We start from the raw sequence: 23,555 nt of genomic DNA on the forward strand, positions 1-23,555 counted from the left end.
AACAGGAAGAAATGGAAAATGTGTATAGATTCATAACCATTAAAGAAAGAGAATTATTAATCAAAAATCTCCCCCCCAAACACACACACACACACACACACACACACACACACACACACACACGAGTCCAGGACCAGATGGCTTTCCAGGGGAATTCTACCAAACATTTAAGGAACAGTTAACACCTATTCTCTTGAAGCTGTTCCAAAAAATAGAAATAGAAAGAAAATTTCCAAACTCTTTCTATGAAGCCAACATTACCTTGATTCCAAAACCAGACAGAGACCCCACTAAAAAGGAGAACTATAGACCAATTTCCCTGATGAACATGGATGTGAAAATCTTCAACAAGATATTAGCCAACCAGATTCAACAATAAATTAAAAAAATTATTCACCATGACCAAGTGGGATTTATACCTGGGATGCAGGGCTGGTTCAATATCCGCAAAACAATCAATGTGATTCATCACATCAATAAAAGAAAGGACAAGAACCATATGAACCTCTAAATAGATGCAGAGAAAGCATTTGACAAAATACAGCATCCTTTCTTGATAAAAACCCTCAAGAAAGTAGTGATCCTAAAAGTCATTTATGAAAGACCCAATGCTAATATCATCCTCAATGGTGAAAAACTGAGAGCTTTCCCCCTAAGGTCAGGAACAAGACAGGGATGTCCACTCTCACCACTGTTGGTCAACACAGTATTGGAAGTCTTATCCTCAGCAATCAGACAACACAAAGAAATAAAATGCATCCGCATTGGCCAGGAGGAGGTCAAACTTTCACTCTTCGCAGATGACATGATATGCTATGTGAAAAACCCAAAAGATTCCACCAAAAAACTGCTAGAACTGATCCATGAATTCAGCAAAGTCACAGGATATAAAATCAACACACAGAAATCGGTTGCATTCCTATACACCAAGAATGAAGCAACAGAAAGAGAAATCAAAGAATTGATCCCATTTACAATTGCACTAAAACCCATAAAATACCTAGGAAAAAATCTAACCAAAGAGGTGAAAAATCTATACACTGAAAACTATAAAAAGCTTATGAAAGAAATTGAAGAAGACACAAAAAAAGGGAAAAAGATTCCATGCTCCTGGATAGGAAGAACAAATATTGTTAAAATGTCTATACTACCCAAAGCAATATACATATTCAATGCAATCCCTATCAAAATAACATGAGCATTCTTCACAGAGCTAGAACAAACAATCCTAACATTTGTATGGAACCAGAAAAGACCCTCAATAGCCAAAGCAATCTTGAAAAAGAAAACCAAAGCAGGAGGCATCACAATCCCAGACCTCAAGCTATACTACAAAGCTGTAATCATCAAGACAGTATGGTACTGGCACAAAAACAGACAGATCAATGGAACAGAATAGACAACCGAGAAATGGACCCACAAACGTATGGACAGCTAATCTTTGACAAAGTAGGAAAGAATATCCAATGGAATAAAGACAGTCTCTTCAGCAAGTGGTGCTGGGAAGACTGGACAGAACCTGGACCACTTTTCTTACACCATGCACAAAAATAAATTCAAAATGGATGAAAGACCTAAAACATAAGACAGGAAGCCATTAAGGTCCTCAAGGAGGAAGCAGGCAAAAACCTCTTTAACCTTGGCCACAGCAACTTCTTACTCAACACATCTCTGGAGGCAAGGGAAACAAAAGCAAAAATGAACTACTGGGCCCTCATCAAAATAAAAAGTTTCTGCACAGCAAAGGAAACAATCAACAAAAATAAAAGGCAACTGACAGAATGGCAGAAGATATTTGTATATGACATACCAGATAAAGGGTTAGTATCCAAAATCTATAAGGAACTTATCCAACTCAACACCCAGAAAAACAAATAATCCAGTGAAGAAATGGGCAAAAGACACTAGACAATTCTCCAAAGAAGACATCCAGATGGCCAACCGACACATGAAAAAATGCTCAACCTCACTCATCATCAGGGAAATACAAATCAAAACCACAATGAGATACCACCTCACCTGTCAGAATGGCTAACATTAACAACTCAGGCAACAACAGCTATTGGCGAGGATGCAGAGAAAGAGGATCTCTTTTGCATTGCTGGTGGGAATACAAACGGGTGCAGCCACTCTGGAAAACACTATGGAGCTTCCTCAAAAAACTAAAAATAGAACCACCCTACAACCCAGCAATTACAGTACTAGATATTTATTCAAGGAATACAGGTATGATGTTTTGAAGGGACACATGCACCTTGATGTTTAAACAGCAGCACTATCAACAATAGCTTACTTATTGGAAGAGCCCAAATGTCTGTCGATGGATGAATGGATAAAAAAGACGTGGTATATATGGACAATGGAGTATAATTCGGCAATCAAAAAAAAAAAAATGAAATCTTCCCATTTGCAACTATGTGGATGGAACTAGAGGGTATTATGCTAAGTGAAATTAGTAAGTCAGAGAAAGACAAATATCATATGACTTCACTCGTATGAGGACTTTAAGGTACAAAACAGATGAACATAACAGAAGAGAAACAAAAATAATATAAAAACAGGGAGGAGAAAAAACATAAGAGACTTAAAAATGGAGAACAGAGGTTTGCTGGACGGGTTGTAGGAAGGGGATGGGCTAAATGTGTAAGAAGCATTAAAGAATCTACTCCTGAAATCATTGTTGTACCATGTGCTAACTAACTTGGATATAAATTCAAAAATAAATTAATTAAAAAAAAAAAGGAAGACAGTGTTAAGACTCTATTGTGTGCTCTGGCTGGAGAGACACAATATCTACCCTTAAGCAATTTGGCTTCTGTTGTGGATAACAATGACCAATCAATGTGAAATAAAGTAAAGAAGACAAGTCTGCATTTGAAATAAATCATCTATCTTCTCTAAACTATAGTTTTACTTTTGGTAAAATGTGCAGCTTCATCTGTCTGGTCTTTAAGAGGACCTCCTAAATTTGATATTCTTAATTCTGTGATTCTATGACAGCAATTTATAAAATGGATAGAATAGGGACACAAATCTTCCATAGAAGAAGATTATAGTAATTGTCAGCATTAAAAGCTCAACTAGACCCCAAACTTAGAGATGACTGGCTCATATTTTACTTGTTCTTCTTTTCCTCCTAAACCAGCACCCCAAAACCCATGTTCATTTCTAGCTGACAAAAGTCACAGCTGCAATTTAAGTTCCAACATTCACTGAGTGTATAACGTTTGGAAGAGGTCTCCAAGAACCAGTTTCCTCCTACATAAAGAAGAAGAGTTAATAAAATACTTACATCAAAGCACTGTTGTATGAAGAGAAATAAACCAAAAAAAAGAGCTTTGACTTTTCACTAATAATTTCTCAAATATTAGCCTATTATTTTATTCAGTGGCATATCTATATATATTCTTCAATTACAAAATGTGAATAGCATTACCCCATGGCATGTATTTTGCACAATTAAAAGTTGATTTTCATGCTGAGAGATGAAATCCAACATCAATAATAACATGAATAGACACACAATATCCACGATAATAATTACATCAGAGTTTCCCAGATCATTTTTTATAAAACACTAACCTTAAATTCTCCGTGGGCAGCAAAATCAAGCCTGGTCTCAATCTTCAGATTCACAGCACATAGTAAAACACTAAGTTCACTGACCAATGGAATCCCAGTACCAAACAAAATTTCAGAGACAGAAATATTTCAACAAGATGGAGTGACAGAACCCCCACTAGAACATATCCATAGCTCTGTGGGGAAGACAGCAGTGATAGTGGAAGCTTTTCCACTCAGAATTACTTACATTTTAACAGTGAGACCATAAAGGCATTAACATACATTAAATATGTATCTTCACATATTTAGATCCATGACAGGTTATCATCTCAAAATAAAATCTGAAAATTGCCTACTGCCCAAGTATAAATTAATAAGACTGATGAAAGAATTCCAGAATATCAGAAATATACACACACTGATTCAACTTGTGAGCTCTTGTGAGTGTTTTCTATAATTTCTCTTAAAACTAATGCAAAGGATAGCAACAGGCCTAATCATAATTAAAAAATACAAAAAAAAATCACTGATATCTTTAAGTTAAAAGTGTATTCTGTGGCAATTGTTAAAGCCAGAGTGGAGGATGTTTCATAAATAAGGAGGGCTGGTGGGAGTATAATTAAAATTATTAGTTTAGAGATGAAAGCCACACTTTACATTATCAAATCTTGATTTAGTGGTGAAGTCAGCCTGAGGGCAAAATCCAGGGTCACTTTCCTTCTCAAGAAAGATATTTCTAACGGGAGGGAGGGTAGGGTAGAGATTTATATGGCAGAGTCAAAAAAGAAATTATAAAGCTAACATCATAAAAGAAGAAAACAGAAGGTAGAGAGCCATTGTGGACAATTGAGAAAACAAAACATATTATATTTGTGTTATTAGGTTGAATTTGTTTATGATACATTTCTGGTTGCACATCTTCTTGGATATACTTTGAACTTGTCTTCAAGGAACGTCCAAGAACAGTGAGTACAGATGCCTGGGACAAAGAGATAGCATGGGCAGCATCAAATGCAGTATAAGTTCTTCATGTGCATTGGGAAACTTGCTGAATTATAGGCATTTATCTTCCTCTCCACTGTCTTGCCCCCTTGGAGATACAGAGTTAATATTTATCATCAGCATTCCTTAATAAATTCAATCAGGATGGAAGTATAAACAAAAGACACATGGTGTATATAAGGAAGAGAATAGCCAACAAAATGAGGCAAGTTTTTTTTTTAACTTCCAAAAACTTTGGTAGTTGTCATAAGATAGAATTAAACTGATCCAGTTTGCAAAGAATTTAGATGTAGAAAATAAACACTGGAAACTAATTTGGGGGATGCCTGGGTGGCTCAGTCGGTTGAGTGTCTGGTCAGACTCTTGATTTTGGCTCGGGTCATGATCTCACGGTTCCTGAGTTCGAGCCGGCATTGGGCTCTGCACCAACAGGACCAAGCCTGCTTGGAATTCTCTCTCTCCTCTTTCTGCCCCTCCCCCGTGCTTTCTCTCTCTCTCTCTCTCTTTCTCTCTCTCAAAATAAACAAAAACGTTTTAAAAATTAACTTGGGACTTCAGTTTCAGGCAATAAAGCATATTAGGTATGCCAAGAACAATCCCACTGTATGATAGCTAAAGGTGCTGAATAATATACTTCTAAAACTCTTCTGGCTAAATACAGCAAAATCCTCAGAATCCAAAGACAAAACAGTAGTTGGAATCCAGAGGGGTGAGGCAAGGTTTTAATAACCATATCAAGAGCACAAGACACAAGGTCCCAAATCCACATAGCATGGACAAAAGATCATAAATCTCCCACATTGTACTGAATCTCTATGGTGGCAAACCTTCTGTGAAACTGTAAACTAGAAGAAAATATATCATCCCCACAAGGAGAAATGGTAGGAAAATCATCTTAAACCTAACTTTAAAATAGAGAAGAAAAGGAAATCTCCTGTGAGGATGCATAGTCACTCACTGGCCATCATTTGCCTTCAGACCCAAATTCAAGTCAAGAATTTAATTTAAATGATTTAGGTTGACAGTGCTCCCAGGCATCTGGAAGAAGGAAACTCAAATGATCTCTGAGTGTATACACCACCAATCTAGGTCTCAGGAGGCACCTACAGATAAAGTTCCAAGGAATAGAAGCTCATAATGAAAATAATAAAACAAGGTAGATACAAAGATCCAGAAATAACAGTTACATGGAGAATATATTTAAGAAGCAAAAATTAGAAACTGAAAATATGATATAATAAAAAGAGACAATCAAGCTGAAAAAAAGAATAAAAAGGTATATATGATATATATACATATTTGTACATATACATTATAAATGTGTGAGAGAGAGAGATTTAGACAGAAAATCTAAAAGGCAGAAAGGACACATACAGGGAAAAATCCATTCAGTGGAAGACAGAATTATGGAAAACAAGCAGAATAAAACACAGAGACAAAAAGATGGAACATATAAAAGAAAATCTGGGACAGGTAAGACAGAATGAGAAATTGTAATATAAATGCCCATTCCAAATTCTAGAAGTCAAAACTAAAGATAATATGAGAAACGATATTCAGAGACAATGGTTGAGAATTTCCCCAAACTGGCCAAAGACAAAGAACCTCAGATCTTAGAAGAATATTTATCTTAGAAAATAAATAATGTAAAATCCACTCCTAACTAGAGAAAAAAAAAAGACAGTTGATTTTTTTTGGGGGGGGGATTTTATTTTTAAATTTTCCAAGATGGGGCTTGAGTCCACAATCCCAAGATCAACAGTTACATACTCTACCAACTGAGCCAGCCAGGTGTCCCTAGGCAGCTGATTTATAAAAACAGTATTTGATTAAAAGTCACTTGGGGGCACCTGGGTGTCTCAGTTGGATAAGCGTACCAGCTCAGGTCATGATCTCACAGTTCATGCATTCGAGCACCACATTGGGATTTGTGCTGACAGCACAGAGCCTGCTTGGGATCCTCTGTGTCCCATTCTCTGCCCCTCCCTGGTCATACTCTCTCAATAAATAAATAAACAAACAAACAAACAAATAAACATTCTTAAAACAAGTCCCTTGCAGCAGCAACATATACAGGCATACCTTATTTTACTGCACTTCACTTCATTGCACTTCTCAGGTACTGTGTTCTTTACAAATTGAAGATTTGTAACAACGCTGCATCAAGCAAGCCTATCAATGCCACTTTTCTTTTTTTTTAAATTTTTTCTAATGTTTATTAATTTTTGAGAGACAGAGAGAGACAGAGTACCAGCAGGGGAAGGGCAGAGAAAGAGGGAGACACAGAAGCTGAAGCAGGCTCCAGTCTCTGAGCTGTCAGCACAGAGCCTTGAGGACGTGGGGCTCAAACTCATGAACCGTGAGATCATGACCTGAGCTTATGTTGGACGTTTAACCAACTGAGTCACTCAGGCACCCCTATTGGTGCCATATGTCAAACACCATTTGCTTACTTCATGTGTCTGTGTCACATTTTGGTAATTCTCCAAATATTTCAAACTTTTCATTATTATTATATTTGTTACGGTGATCTGTCATCAGTGATCTTTGATGTTACTATTGCACTTATTTTGGGGCACCATAAGCTGCATCCATATAAGATGGTAAACTTAATTGATAAATATATATATTTAAACTACAATTTTGTATCTTTTGATCTATCACCCATTTTCCCTACCTCCTTGACCCTGGTAATTATTTTTCTACTCTCTGCTTATATATATTTAGCTTTTTTACATTCCACATATAAGTGGGATTATGCAGTTTTATTCTGTGTGTTATTTCAGTTAGCAGAATGTCCTCCACATTGTTGCAAGTAGCAGAATCTCCTTTTCTAAGCTATATAATATTCCTGTGTGTGTGTGTGTGTGTGTGTGTGTGTGTGTGTGTGTGTATCACGATTTCTTTATCCATTCATTATATGACAGTGTTCCCTATTTCTAGTAATGATTTTTGTCTTAATTTTATTTTCTTTTATACAGCAAGCCAAGCATTTTTTAATGTGTATTTATTTGTTTTGAGAGAGAGAGAGAGAGAGAGAGAGAGAGAGAGAGCAGGGGAGGTACAATGAGAGGGAGAAAGATAGAAATCCTGGCAGGCTCTGTGCCATCAGCACAGAGCTCAGTGCAGGGCTTGAACCCACAAACCATGAGATCATGACCTGAGCCAAAACCAAGAGTCAGACACTTAACCAAATGAGCCACCAGGTGCCCTAAGCCAAGCATTTTTAATTAATACTTTTCTGTTATGTTATTTTGCTATTTATTTTATTTCAATGCTTTCCCCTCTCCTATTCTTTTTCTTTCAATGTTTATATTTTTTGATGATGATGATATATATGTATATATGTCTAGAGATCCAAAGTATAGCATGATGACTATCATTAATAGTACTATATTAAATTACAAAATACCAGAAATATGCTAAAAGTAGATTTTAGGTACTCTCATCACAAAAAAAAATATGGTAACTATGTGAGGAGATGATATATTAATTAGCTTGACTATAAGTATTTCACTATATATGTGTAATCAAATTGTCATGTTGTACAATGTAAATATATACACTATTTAAAAAGGAACATTGTTGTAATATGATTAGTATTTGTGATTGTGCATACCTAATGAAATAGTTCAATGAAGTAGTTTTAAATCACACACAAAAAATTTGAAAAATCAACATTATGATGAAAACAATACTCATATCATTTAATAAATGATAACTTGCCTGGACAAGAAAATCAATAAGCCTTTTGAGATATAAATAATAAAAAGCTCATAGAGTAGATGTAATTGGCATATTTAGAATATTGTAGACAATTTCAGAATGTATATTCAATTAAACAGATATGACATACTTTTTTTAGAATGTTCATTGGCAAAATCTCAACAAATTTCAAAAGAGCAGTTTTACATAGACCTTCTCTTTATACAACAAAAGTAATACATTGGAAGCTAAAAGCAAGAAGATAATATATGTGCATAGAGATATATAGAAATATACATATTTTTATGTGTATGTATATATGCATGGGAAAACTGAAAGCCTTTGAGAATTTAAAAACACATTTCTAGATCCCTAATAGGTATAATAAAAATAATAACAGATGAACAAATAAAATATTTGAAAGTTGTGGGGATACACGAAAAATTGACACTAAAAAAGAACACTTAGATGAGCTAAAGTACTTGTTAGACAGAAGACTGAAAATTAAAGTTCCAAATTAAAAATTTAGAAAAACAGAAAACAGATTGAACCCAAATAAAAAATAATTTAAAGTAATATGAATAGAAATTAATTAAATATATATTAAAAGTTACAACAAAACAAAATTAGTTTATTTGAAGAAACAAACCTATCATGACCAATGAAGAAAAATGTGAGAAAGCTCACATAAAGAACATTAACAACATTAAAAGGAATAATAAGCTGGTCTCCTAATGCAAGAGACTTAAAAGCATACTATGATGGGGCACCTGGGTGGCTCAGTCGGTTGAGCGTTTAACTCTTTTTTTTTTTTTTTTTTTAATTTTTTTTTTCAACGTTTATTTATTTTTGGGACAGAGAGAGACAGAGCATGAACGGGGGAGGGGCAGAGAGAGAGGGAGACACAGAATCTGAAACAGGCTACAGGCTCTGAGCCATCAGCCCAGAGCCCGACGCGGGGCTCGAACTCACGGACCGCGAGATCGTGACCTGGCTGAAGTCGGACGCTTAACCGACTGCGCCACCCAGGCGCCCCGAGCGTTTAACTCTTGGATTTGGTTCGGGTTATAATCCCAGAGTCACGGGATCAAGCCCCACAATGGGCTACTTGCAGAGCATGGATCCTGCTTAAGATTCTCATGCGTGCACCCTCTGCCCCTGTCCCTTGCTTGTGTGCACTCTCTCTCTCAAAAATAAATAAATAAATAAATAAATAAATAAATAAATAAATAAATAAATAAATAAACAAACAAACAAAAAAACAAAGAAATCCCACATTGTTAAAAAGAATACTATGAATGACTGTATATTAACAAATTTGAAAACTCAGATTTAAATATATAAATATGGGCTCAATATAACCAGAAAATCAGGACATTATCCTATAAAGATTGCAGAAATCAAGTCAGTAGTACATATATGTCAATAAAGAAAACAACAGACGTAGACATTTCACAAGTTATTTCTACCAACATTTAAGAAACAGATTACTGTAATCACACATATAAACTCAGAAAATAAGGGTAAAAAGAAAAAAAAAACATTTTAAAAGGCTTATCTACTCATTCATTTAAAATCTCTTAACCAAAACATCAAAATCTGACAGACAGTATGAGAAATGAGAACTATAAGCCAATTTCACTCATTAATAGTAAAACAAAGATCTTAAATATTGCCAAATTGAACATAGCAAAGTAAAATTCATATATAACAATTATACATTCAGACCACACTGAAGTTCTAGAAGTGTGGCTTAACATTAGAAAGTAGATTTATGTAATTCCCCATATTAATTTAGGAGATTTTAAAAACAGGATTATCTTGATAGATAAAAACCTAAACCAGCTCTTCATAAAGTCATCCCAGGCTAAAGTTCGACCTTCCCTTGATGCTAAAATAAATGTGTATATTCCTACAATTGAATAAAGTTTAAACTGCTCTTTCTTTCACTAGAAATAAGAGAAGTCTAGGTCTTCCAGAACCCCCCCCCCCCCACTAATTTTTCTGTATTCAAAATTACATGGATCATCAAGCATTCTCACCCAAACACCAGATGCACTAAGATTACTCCCTACTCCCCTATTCAAAAAGGTAAACTTCAAAGGTTCAATATCTTCTACATAACACAATGAACTTAAATTGACACAGATGGAGAGACAGCATATTCCAGGTTGAATGCAAACAAAGTCAGGATGAGCCACTCCCGTTTCTGTGCCTTCCCTCACTGTGCAGACTCTGCCCATAATATCCTCTCCGATGTTTTCACCTATAGTTCTACAACTCTTCCTTAAGACTTAATGCCAAGTAAACTGGATAGATAGAATCATGTCTTGGGAATTTAGAGAAAATGCTGATAATTTTCAGCTGGATTGATCAAGGAACATTCATGTTGGAGCTAGAATATATCTTACCTTCTCTTTTAGTTCAGGGTATATTTAAGGTATACCTTAAATATATTCTCCCCACGGTATTCTCCCCATGGTATATTCTCCCCACTGTAACTGGGAGATATTCAGAGTATAAAGACCATCTTTTTCATCTTTGCATTAACTGTACCAACTTATGTAGTGTCTTAATCATAACAGTGATTATTTGATTTGTTGTTGATAGTCTGATTTTTTGACAAAACCACATTAAAACAGCAATTAGCACTACTTAATCTTTTATATTTCAAGGCTGCTTCTTGAGCAACAAAGTTAAATAGGAGAGCATAAACACAGATTGTGATGTTCTGAAGGAAGGGGAGGAGTACACATGGAACTTTTCCCATGGCTTAGTCCACTGTGATTATCAAGAATCTTGGCTTATGGTTGTTAGGAAATAAATAACTCCCTGAAGGGTGTTGTCTAAGTGTGAGTGTGGGTGTGGGTATGTGTGTATGTTTATTACTGAAGGTCTGTAATTGGAAACTATTTAAGTGATGCCCCATTCAAAAATGGACACTGATAAAGTATATTATACATATTTACATACAATGAACTTTAAAATGAAGTCAATGGAGTCTCATAAAACTTTCCAATTCAGCTCAAGATAAAGTCACTTTTTATACAGTATTGTTCTTTGTTTTTTCACTTATTCCATATGCAGACCTTGTGTATTAGAGTTAAGAGCACAGTCTCTTGAATCAGAAGGACTTGGATTTAAGACGTGGTTATTTCCTAGTCATGTAGCATTCTTCTAATTACTAACCCCTCTGTATACAGTTACCTCATCTAAGAAATGGGGAGATTGTGAGAATGAAAGGAGATGACGTGTGTGATGTATTTAGTACAGTACTTGCCTCGTTCATTTCACTTGATCTCCTCCTTTCTCTCCTGCCCATCCCTACCCTCACCCCACCCCTCCTCCTCCCTCTTCTTTTCCTCCCCCTCCTCCTTTTCTCTTTCTTTCACCTTTTCCTCCTTCCTTTTTTTCCTTCTACTTTTGGTTCTCATTTAAATTTTTATTGTTATAATTATGTTGTTGTTTTATAATCTGAATCTTTTATGGCTTCCTACAGAAAGTTTTGCTCCACAAGAAAGTGCTTTGCACAAAGCTAATTGAGCCCAGTGATTCCAGAGATCTCATTCTTTCCAAATTTAGAGCTCCTTGCCTGTGTCCTGCTTGGCATAACCAAGTTCTTTTGGGCTATGGAGTGGCACTGTAGTTCTTGTTTGGTCTCTAAGGTCTTTTGTTTGGGAAAGGAAGGTAAAAAGTGCCCATTGTGTAGAACATTATTGATAATGTCATTGCATTCTCACCACTAGAGACAGAGAGAGAAATGATTCATTATTTTATGCCTTAGTCAATGGATTCTATAAGTTTTCTAAAACTACTAAGGCTTTTTGTTAATTCTACGTGTTGTCACTTATTAGCTATACAACATCACTTAGGTTACTTCACTCTCTGAGCCACAATTTCCTCATCTTAAAAAAAGAAGGGGGTGTGTATGTATGTACCTAAAACTAATATTACACTGTATGTTAACTAACTGGAATTTAAATAAAAACTTAATAAATAGGGGCACCTAGGTGACTCAATCAGTTAAGTGTCTGATTCTTGATTTCAGCTCAGGTCATGATCTCATGGTTCATGAGATTAAGCCCCATGGCAGGCTCTGCACTGACAGTGAGGACCCTGCTTGGGATTCTCTCTCTCCCTCTGTCTCTGCCCCTCCCCCACACCACTCTCTTTCCCAAAATAAATAAATAAATAACTTAAAAAACAATTTAAAAAAATCAACCAATATATACATAAGTACATACATAGATAAACAAATAAGGATAACAAATAGTTATAACTTTAGAAGGCTATAAAAAAGATCAAGTAAAAAGTGTTTCAGACAGTGTCTGGCACATAATAAGCACTCAATAAATGCTAACTGTTAATATATTAAAGTAACCAGAGATAACACGGTAAGTTAAAATTAGATTTGAATTAGAATATGAGGGTGTATGAAAAAAATTAAAAATTAAAAATTAAGAAAAAAGGGGAGGTGCCTGGGTGGCTCAGTCAGTTGGGCATCTGACTTCCACCCAGGTCATGATCTCACAGCTTGTGAGTTCGAGCCCCGCGTCGGGCTCTGTGCTGACAGTGTGGAGCCTGGAGCCTGCTTCAGATTCTGTGTCTCCCTCTCTCTCTGCCCCTAACCCACTCGCATTCTGTCTCTGTCTCTCTCAAAAATGTACATTAAAAATTTTTTTTAAAGAATATGATGGTGTATGGAATGCATTATAGAAGACAGTCCAAGTAAACCAATTGTTGCTTTGAGAAGCAAACCCCCAGCTCTCCAGACAGCTTTACCCATGTAGAAAGGCTCAGTCCTTTAAGATGTTAGGTAAAGGACATTTTACATTTCATTTCACATGCATGATAGAAGTTAGTGTACTATTTTGGAGTACATGGTTCTCTTCTTCCAGACACCCTCCTTATCAAGCCCCTGCATAGGTTTGAAGCTTCTTTATGCCTAAATATTCTTTCAATACATTAGCAGCCATCTTCATCTCCTAGAAAACATAGTCCTGATTATGTATTGGACAGTAGAGCCAATAGCATTCTCTGTGCAATACATTTTTTGTTTACATTTTTCAAAACTTATGACTTAGCTTCTAATGGATATTTTTAGAAAAATCTTTGACCTAGTAAATTCAGAAAAGGAATGAAAATCCTACCAGTCTAAAGCCTAAAGAAGGCATCTTGGATATGGCCTTTTTTTCATGCCACCAGGAAGTCCCATCATCTCTACTATTACTGTGAACAGATTTCTCTCCATCTCCATGCTACCACTCTAATTTACATTCTCTCACGAGACCACCACAATAGCCCCTATTTCCATCACGTTCCTTGTAGAGGGCTATCATTAAAGGGCACATCAGATTTTTTTACAACCTTACAGAAAAGCCTTCAGTAACTTTTGAAAAAGTAAACCTCACCTGTCTGCCCTCACCACCTGCTGATCCCCACGGTGGCCTTGCTGTTCCTTGAATTTGTCAAGCTCATTCCTGTTGTAGGGCCTTTGCACTAGCTGTTTGCTCTAGGGTACTCTTCTGTCTAGATAAGTACACGATTGGCTCTTTCTGATCCTGCCAGTCACAACCAAAACCATGACCTTCTCCAAGAGAACTTCCCTGGCTACCACATCAGCGTAGCCCTCCCTCATTCTTTTCATTTTCCACCACACCATGATCATCATCCACTTGACAAACATTTATCCAGGGTCTACCACATGCTAACAAAACAGACAAAACCACTGCCTCCCTGAGAAGGACATTATAGTGAAATACTTACACTTATTTGAAATGAACTTGTACACTTAGTTAATTGTCTCCTTCCCCCAGATTGAAGAGACCTTGAGACCAAGAATTTTATATGTTGAGTTCATCTTTCTTAGTTCTAAGTAAGCACTATGGATAAAAGTAGACAGCCCATAAATAGGATTCAATTCATGAATTACGTCACATCTTTGGCATTCTAAGTCAGCCTCATTTTGATTGCAACATGAGTTTATATAGGACAATTCAAAAGAAAAAATAATTATCGAACAAAAATTAATAGGCACCTCCTTAAATCACTGACATTCTCTATTACTGTAATCACATGTAAAGCATTTTTAAAGGATATTTGAATGTAGTTTCTAAAGAAAATTTATTCTATCAATTAAGGACACTTGAAAGCAAAAGCTAATAGGATGTTGTGAAGTCTGGGGTTGTGAAGGCCACTTAAAGAAAATATTTTTTTTTATGGGCTTATAACTCTTCAGAGCTAGTTCTGGCTGAAGCAGCTCTCAGAAGCACTTTTTCTTTCCCATAAGTCAGAGAGTGATGCTTCTTTGTCAAGGAGAGTACCAAAAGGACATTTTTGTCCCCCCCTGAATTTGATGGGAAGTTAACACAGATTGATGACAGGTCATCGGAAAACGCTTGTCTCTTTTATTTTCAATTTTGCTGAGTGGAAATTGCCCATATTTTGTCTGTTTGGCTTATGCTCCATGTCTTTTTGAGTATCTGACACTATTCTCAAACAGTTAATGTCCAAAAACTGGAGCAACTTTGTCATTTTTCAAGACTTAACAATGTAAATGTTCTACCAGTATCAATTCTAAAGATATTGTCACAAATTAGTTCAGTATACCTAGCAAAAATCAATTATGCCAGGGAATGATTATATAGTGATAATTTATGGCTTTTCCTGGAATTTTTGTTTGTATACATACCATCACATTTCAAATATTTATACCAAAAAAAATATAACTTTTATCATAACCACAAAGGTATGTGGCTTATAACTAAGAAAAGAATTATGTAATTTATATGAAACTCTTCCTTAGTCTTTTTATTTGTCATCATTTTGAGTGCTATCATTTTTGAAAAAAATTATGGACATGATACTTATTTGTTCCTTAAAGAGAGATTTGCAAATAAATGAAACACCTAGTCAGTGTTGTTTCTTCTTCTGTCTTAAATTTTAGAAAGTGGCAATCTAGAAGAAATGTTGAGATCTTATTTCAAATTCAGTCTTTACTTAAAATTCTAGAATTTTGCTATCATCAAAATTCTATTATTTTGTGGCTGATAAATGACATTCCAACAGATTTATGAGGGAAAGATTTAATTCTGACTACAGAACATATCTGAGGTTGAAATCATGTGTACATGTGTGTGCATATACACTCCCCCTTTAGCCGATAAGTCAAGAGCCCTGGCCACTGATCCCTTCTTGAATGCAAACCTTGCATAATTCTGACAAGGTCTCAACCACATCTGTATCTAGATTTTCTCATCAGTGTAATAAAGGAAACAAACTTAAGATACAACCCCCAAATTATGCCAGGGAGTCTCACTCCCATCATACTTCATGGATGCTTGGGTAGGAAAAATTTCTGAAATATACAGACATAATATATTCAGCTATTCAGTCCTGGTCAGAAGGCAAGGAAAACAGGCTCTTTCATGCACCCACTACAATCTTCAAGGAAAGAAAATTTACAATACATAGAAACACACTAGTCTCTATACCTCTTGACATGGGATTACAGATAACCCTAGATTCCTATGGTTCTATTATGATGTTGTAAAATGCTTATTACCAACCATATTAATAATGTTAACAAATAACTGAAAACACATTTTAAAAACCACCAGTAGAAAACTCACCCAGTAAAAATTACCAATTCAAACTACCAAGATCCTACTCAAAACTATCAAGAAAATGGAGGAGAAAATTTAATCAACCAGATCTATATTAGATGTGGAAAACTGAACATGCAAGAATAGCCAGAAAGATTCTGAGAAAGGGGAGTAATGGAGGAGGATTTGTCTTATTATATATCAAAGTATATCAGAAAGATATGGGCACTAAAACTGTTGACTTTGGCATAAGAGATTCTGGATACAGAGTTGAAAACCCAAGGGGATATGTCAAATGATAAACGTGCATTCATGCAATGGCGTATCAATGAATATTTCAATAAATAATGTGGAGAAAACTGTGTAACAATTTAGGGCTAATGCTCTGTATTTCTATCTCTTGCACCCCCATGTAAACTTTAGATAAAATTACATAAAATACTGTTACTGGAAGAAAACATGTCACTGAAAATAACTATTAAGCAGGAAAGAGTTTCTAAACAAGACACAAAGCCTAGAGGCCACAAAGAAAAGTACTGATAACTTGACTATCTTTTAAAAATTTAAAATAAGTAAATAAATAAATTGGAAATAAACAAGTTGTTTCTAATATATATGATAATTCTAACTGTAATGTCCATAAAACATGAATAAGTAACAAACATCAAGAAAAAATACATCAGAGCATTCTGGACAATAAGAGTGAAAAGTTCCCTTGAAAAAATGTAATAAAACACATAAAAGGAAATCTAAATTTTTCCCAATGAGGTTGACTTTGTAGATTTGATTTTGAGAACCACATAAGTAGTTAAAAATATTTTTGAAAATTCAAAATGAAAATAAAAGCAAGCTTTTAAAAATAAAAGCAAAATTAAACAAATGTCCTTGTGTGTTGATTTGGTGTTTAGACCATTCAGAAAGGAATTCCTATATTCTTAAAATAGACTCTACCCCTGAAAAACATGGAGCTAGGATTCAAACCCAGTATAACAGGGCTAAGCCCTTTGTTTTCACCATCAAGGTTGTCTGTACAGACCTCAAGAACCCACAGGTCATCCTCTACACACAGGAGCCTGGAGGCTACTATTCACAGAAAGCCACCAACCTGTTCACCATCTGCTTCACTGATATTCCTTATTCTTTCTCATTCTTGCTTCACACAGGGCCAAGCTCCCGCAGCAGCACAAGCTACAATTGGGATTCCTGTACACCCACAGCCATCCAAAAAAATGTGTAGCACTGAATCATTCAATCCAGACATCAATGCTGACAGACTTAATACACGTTTTGCACAGACCCTCTGTAAACCGCCATGCCAGAACCTCTGCAGGGTAGGATAATATAAGTAATTTACCCAACCTGGGCTCACTTTCCACATATGTGCAATACAGATAAAAATAATTTGGACTGGTTTCAAATTCCAATATTCTCATGTACCAGTTATGTGTCATTAGGTAAGTTACTTCCTTCTCTGAACCTCACACCTAACAAGTGAAAGAATACATGCCACAAGTGCAGCTGCAAAAACACATGCCAAGATTTGTGTGAGGTTAGTGATTATTTGTCATCATATATTTATTTGATTTATTTTTGTTTTGTTTTAGACTTACCTGTTTTAGGTTATACAACATTATTTTTAAAGGTATACAATGTGATGATTTAATATACAAGTACATTATGAAATGATTATAATTATCAAGCTAATTAACAGCTTACATAGTTATTTGTGTGTGTGTGTGTGTGTGTGTGTGTGTGTGGTGGGAATACTTAGGATCTATTCTCTTAGCAAATATAAACAATACAATATTATTAATGATAAACACTATCTTGTACATTAGATCCCCAGAACTTATTCATCTTCTAACTGGAAGTTTGTGCCAGTGACCAACATCTCCCCATTTGCCCCACCCTGCAGCCCCTGACAACCACCATTGGCTTTATGACTTCAACTTTTAGATTTTACATATAAGAGATACCATATAATATTTGTCCTTCTGTGTCTGGTGTATTTCATTCAGCATAATTAATGAAATTCTTATATTCATATATATTGTCACGAATGTTGCCAATTCCAAATGAATTTTGAGACTGTTTCCTCTACAGCTGTGAAAAATGTTATTGGAATTTTGATAGGGATTGTGTTGAATCTATTGATCATTTTGAATAGTGTAGTCATTTTAACAATATTAATTCCTCCAATCCATGAGCATGGAATATCTTCACACTTATTTTCATCTCCTTCAATCTTTGTCATCATTGTCTTGCAGTTTTAGTGTAAAGACTATAAAGGGGGTGGGGAGTTGAGATGGTAGCATAGTAGGAGGACCCTAGGCCCCTCTTGTCCCTTGAACACAACTAGATAACTATCAAATCGCTCTGAACACCCAAGAAATCAACCTGAGGACTGACAGAACAAACTGCACAAACAAAGGGAGAGAAGAGGCCACATCAATGAAGGTAGAAGGTATAGAGATATGGATTGGGGGAGAGATAGATCATGGGTATGGTGGAGGGGAGGGAGCCCAGGTCACAGAAAAAGGTGAGAGAAAGGGGAGCACACAAGAAAATGCACAAGGAGAATACTTTCCCAAAGCCATTGGCCGGGAAAACAAGAAGGGCTGATTTTCATGGGTTTTTGCAACCAGTGGGGCTTGAGGGTTGGAGTTTTAAAGGTTAGTGGGCTTGGCTGGGACAGAACCCTGAGGATGCTGCCCTGCTCCTCGAGAGAAGACAGGCAAAAATTCCCTGGGGCAGACAGAAAGATCTGAGGAGCCCTTAAGGCACTCAGTGGGGAGATTTTTCACTGTTCTTGGAGTCCATCTGTGAGAGGTACATTAACAGAGATGCTTTCTGGGGCAAAAGAATTTGGGCATGCCATTTCCTTCTCCTGCCCCTCTGCAGAGGCACGGAGTAACCTGCTAAGGGCAACTCAGCCCCAACATTAGCTGCCTAGCCTGCCTGCTACAAGTCCCCTATACTCGCATTCTGACATGACTGCCCTTTTCTGTAAAAACTTCATCCAACCCCAGTGTGGTGGGACCCTCTCCCAGAAGACAAGCACAGGCCCCCACCACAGCATGTTCCTAAAGTGTACAGTTTTAAAAGTCAGCAATCTTGCCTGGGATGGAGCCTGGAATGCACAGAGCTGCTTCTGGAGAGAAGGCAGAAAACAATCACCTGCCTAGAAGACCAACAGAAATCCTTTCTCATACAACATCTCCTGACCAGAGAATTCTTCAGGGATTGAGTTCCAGTGGAACAAGCATTAGGTCTCATCTAGTAAGCAGACCCAAGCACACCTAGTTAAAACGTGACACACTCTGGCCAAACTCTAAATACTGCCCACTGCAGGCAAATACATTCTCTGCAGACTGGCCTGAAGGACAGAGCAGCCAAAACAGCAGCAGAAGGGTGCCTGGGTGGTTCAGTGGGTTAAGCATCCAACTCATGATTTCAGCTTAGGTCATTATCTCATGGTTCATGGATTGGAGCCCTTCACCGGACTCCATGCTGAAAGCCCTCTCTCTCTGTCCCTCTCCCCTCTCTCAAAACAAACAAATAAATAAAAACAGCAGACTGCACACAGCACACACCAGAGACACTCCCTGAAGCACCAGGCCCTGGACACTACATGACCTCTTCCACCTACAGCAATTACTCTCAGGAACAGGAAACATAACAGGCTTTTCTAACACCCAGAAGAAGACAGAGACTAGACAAAATGCTGAGACAGAGGAATTTATCCCAAATGAAACAACAAGATAAGGTCACAGCCACAGCATGGTATTGGCACAAAAACAGACACATAGACCAATGGAATAGAATAGAAACCCCAGAACTAGACCCACAAACGTATGGCCAACTCATCTTTGACAAAGCAGGAAAGAACATCCAATGGAAAAAAGACAGTCTCTTTAACAAATGGTGCTGGGAGAACTGGACAGCAACATGCAGAAGGTTGAAACTAGACCACTTTCTCACACCATTCACAAAAATAAACTCAAAATGGATAAAGGACCTGAATGTGAGACAGGAAACCATCAAAACCCTAGAGGAGAAAGCAGGAAAAGACCTCTCTGACCTCAGCCGTAGCAATCTCTTCCTTGACACATCCCCAAAGGCAAGGGAATTACAAGCAAAAATGAATTACTGGGACCTTATGAAGATAAAAAGCTTCTGCACAGCAAAGGAAACAATCAACAAAACTAAAAGGCAACCAATGGAACGGGAAAAGATATTTGCAAATGACATATCGGACAAAGGGCTAGTATCCAAAATCTATAAAGAGCTCACCAAACTCCACACCCGAAAAACAAATAACCCAGTGAAGAAATGGGCAGAAAACATGAATAGACACTTCTCTAAAGAAGACATCCGGATGGCCAACAGGCACATGAAAAGATGCTCAACGTCGCTCCTTATCAGGGAAATACAAATCAAAACCACACTCAGATATCACCCAAAATGAACAAATCAGGAGACTATAGATGCTGGCGAGGATGTGGAGAAACGGGAACCCTCTTGCACTGTTGATGGGAATGTAAACTGGTTCAGCCACTCTGGAAAGCAGTGTGGAGGTTCCTCAGAAAATTAAAAATAGACCTACCCTATGACCCAGCAATAGCACTGCTAGGAATTTACCCAAGGGATACAGGAGTACTGATGCATAGGGGCACTTGTACCCCAGTGTTTATAGCAGCACTCTCAACAATAGCCAAATTATGGAAAGAGCCTAAATGTCCATCAACTGATGAATGGATAAAGAAATTGTGGTTTAGGGCGCCTGGGTGGCTCAGTCGGTTGAGTGTCCGGCTTCGTTTCAGGTCATGATCTCGCAGTCTGTGAGTTTGAGCCCCGTGTCGGGCTCTGTGCTGACAGCTCAGAGCCTGGAGCCTGCTTCGGATTCTGTGTCCCCCTCTCTCTCTGCCCCTCCCCCACTCATGCTCTGTCTCTGCCTCAGAAATAAATAAACATTAAAATATTAAAAAAAAAAAAGAAATTGTGGTTTATGTACACAATGGAGTACTACATGGCAATGAGAAAGAATGAAATATGGCCCTTTGTAGCAACATGGATGGAACTGGAGAGTGTGATGCTAAGTGAAATAAGCCATACAGATAAAGACAGATACCAAATGTTTTCACTCTTATATGGATCCTAAAAAACTTAACAGAAATCCATGGGGGAGGGGAAGGAAAAAAAAAAGAGGTTAGAGTGGGAGAGAGCCAAAACATAAGAGACTGTTAAAAACTGAGAACAAACTGAGGGTTGATGGGGGGTGGGAGTTAAGGGAGGGTGGGTGATGGGTATTGAGGAGGGCACCTTTTGGGATGAGCACTGGGTGTTATATGGAAACCGATTTGACAATAAATTTCATATATTGAAAAAAAAAGATAAGGTCACAGCCAGATATCTAAGTGAAATAGACATAAAGTAACATGCATAGTGGAGAATTTAAAGCAACAATCATAAGGGTACTCGCTGGACTTGAGAGAAGAATAGAAACTTCAGGGAGGCCCATACCACAGCGATGAAAGAGTTAAAAAACCATTAGTTAGAAAAGAAATATACAATGACTAAGATACAAAACAGACTGGATGCAATGAATGCAAGTATGGAAGAAGCAGAGGAACAAATTAGTGGCCTAGAAGGCAAAATAAGGGAAAATAATTATGCTGAACAAAAGAGAAAGAATATGCAACATGAGAATACAGATAGGAAACTCTATGACTCCATCAAATGTAATAACCTTTAATTATTACTATTATTATAGGAGTCATAGAAGAACAGAGAGAAAAGGGGGAAGAAACTTTTTTTGAGGAAATAATAGCTGAAAACTTCCTGTACTTGGGGAAGGAAACAGATATCCAAGGCACAGATAATTCCCATTAAAATCAACAAAAGCAGGCCAAGACATATTGTAATTAAATGTGTAAAATATAGTGATAAAAGAAAATTCTAAAAACAGAAAGACAAAAGAAGTCCTTAACTTACAAGGGAAAACCATAAGGTTACTTGCAGATCTCTCAACAGAAACTTGGCAAGCCAGAAGGCAGTGGCATGATATATTCAATGTGCTGAATGGAAAAGATCTACAGTCAAGAATATTCTATCCAGCAAGTCTATCACTCAGGATGGAAGGAGATATAAAGTTTCCCAGAAAACAAGAACTACAGGAGTTTGTGACCAATAAAACATCCTGGCAAGAAATATTCAAGGGGACTCTGAGTGGAAAGACCAAAAATGACAAAGGCAAGAAAGGAACAGAGAAAATCTCCAGAAAAAAAAATGACAAAGCAAGTAATAAAATGGCATTAAATACATATCTATCAATAATTATTCTGGAAGCAAATGGACTAATTGCTCCAATCAAAGGGCGTAGGATGTCAGAATGAGTAAAAAGACAAGACCCATCTATATTCTGCCTGGAAGAGACTCGTTTTACACCTAGAGACACCTACAGACTGAAAGTAAGGGGATGGAGAACAATCTATTGTATTAATGGATGTCCAAAGAAAGCCAGAGTAGCCATACTTATATCAGACAAACTAGATTTTAAACCAGAGAAGGGCACTATATCATAATAAAGGGGCTATCCAACAAGAAGCTCTAACAATTGCAAATATATATGTCCCCAACTTGATAACACCCAAATATATAAAATCATTAATAATGAACATAAAGGAACCCATTGATAATAATACAATAATACTAGAGAAATTTAACACATCACCTACATCAATGAACATAGTATCAAAAAAAAATCAACAAGGAAACAATGGCTTTGAATGAAACACTGGACTAGATGGACTTAAGAGATATATTCAGAACATATCATCCTAAAGCAGATTACACATTCTATTCAAGTGCACATGAGACATTCTCCAGGATAGTTCACATACTGGGTAAAAAATCAGGCCTCACTAAGTACAAAAAGATTGAGATTAAGCCATGCATATTTTCTGATCACATGCCATGAAACTTGAAGTCAACCACAAGAAAAAATTTGGATAGATCACAAATACATTGAGGTTAAACAACATGCTACTAAAAAATGAATGGAACAAAGAAGAAATCAAAGAAGGATATCAAAGAAGAAATTATAATAATAATGAAAACAAAAACATGACAGTCCAAAACCTTTGGGATGCAGCAAAAGTGGTCACAAAGGGAAGTATATACCAATACAGGCCTACCTCAAAAAAGCAAGAAAAATATCAAATAAACAACCTATCCTTAAACCTACAGGAGCTAGAAAAAACAAACAAACAAAACCTGAAGTCAGCAGAAGGAAGGAAATAATAAAGTTTGGAGCAGAAAGAAATGATAGAGAAACTAAAAAACAAACAAACAAACAAACAAAAAACAGAACAGATCAATGAATCCAGGAATCGGTTCTTTGAAAAAAATTAATAAAATTGACAAGCCCCTAGACAGACTTCACAAAAAGAAAAAAGACAAAGGACCCAAATAAATAAAATTACAAATAAGAGAGGAGAAATAACAACCAACACCACAGAAATACAAACAATTATAAAAGAATACTATGAAAAACTATATGCCAACAAATTGGACAACCTGGAAGAAATGTATAAATTTCTAGAAACATATGAACTACCAAAACTGAAATCAGAAAACATAGAACACTTGAACAGACCAATAACCAGCAAAGAAATTGAA

The sequence above is a fragment of the Puma concolor genome, chromosome E2, assembly GCF_028749965.1.
Source record: "Puma concolor isolate L17-30 chromosome E2, mPumCon1.1.hap2, whole genome shotgun sequence".
NCBI lineage: Eukaryota > Metazoa > Chordata > Mammalia > Carnivora > Felidae > Puma > Puma concolor.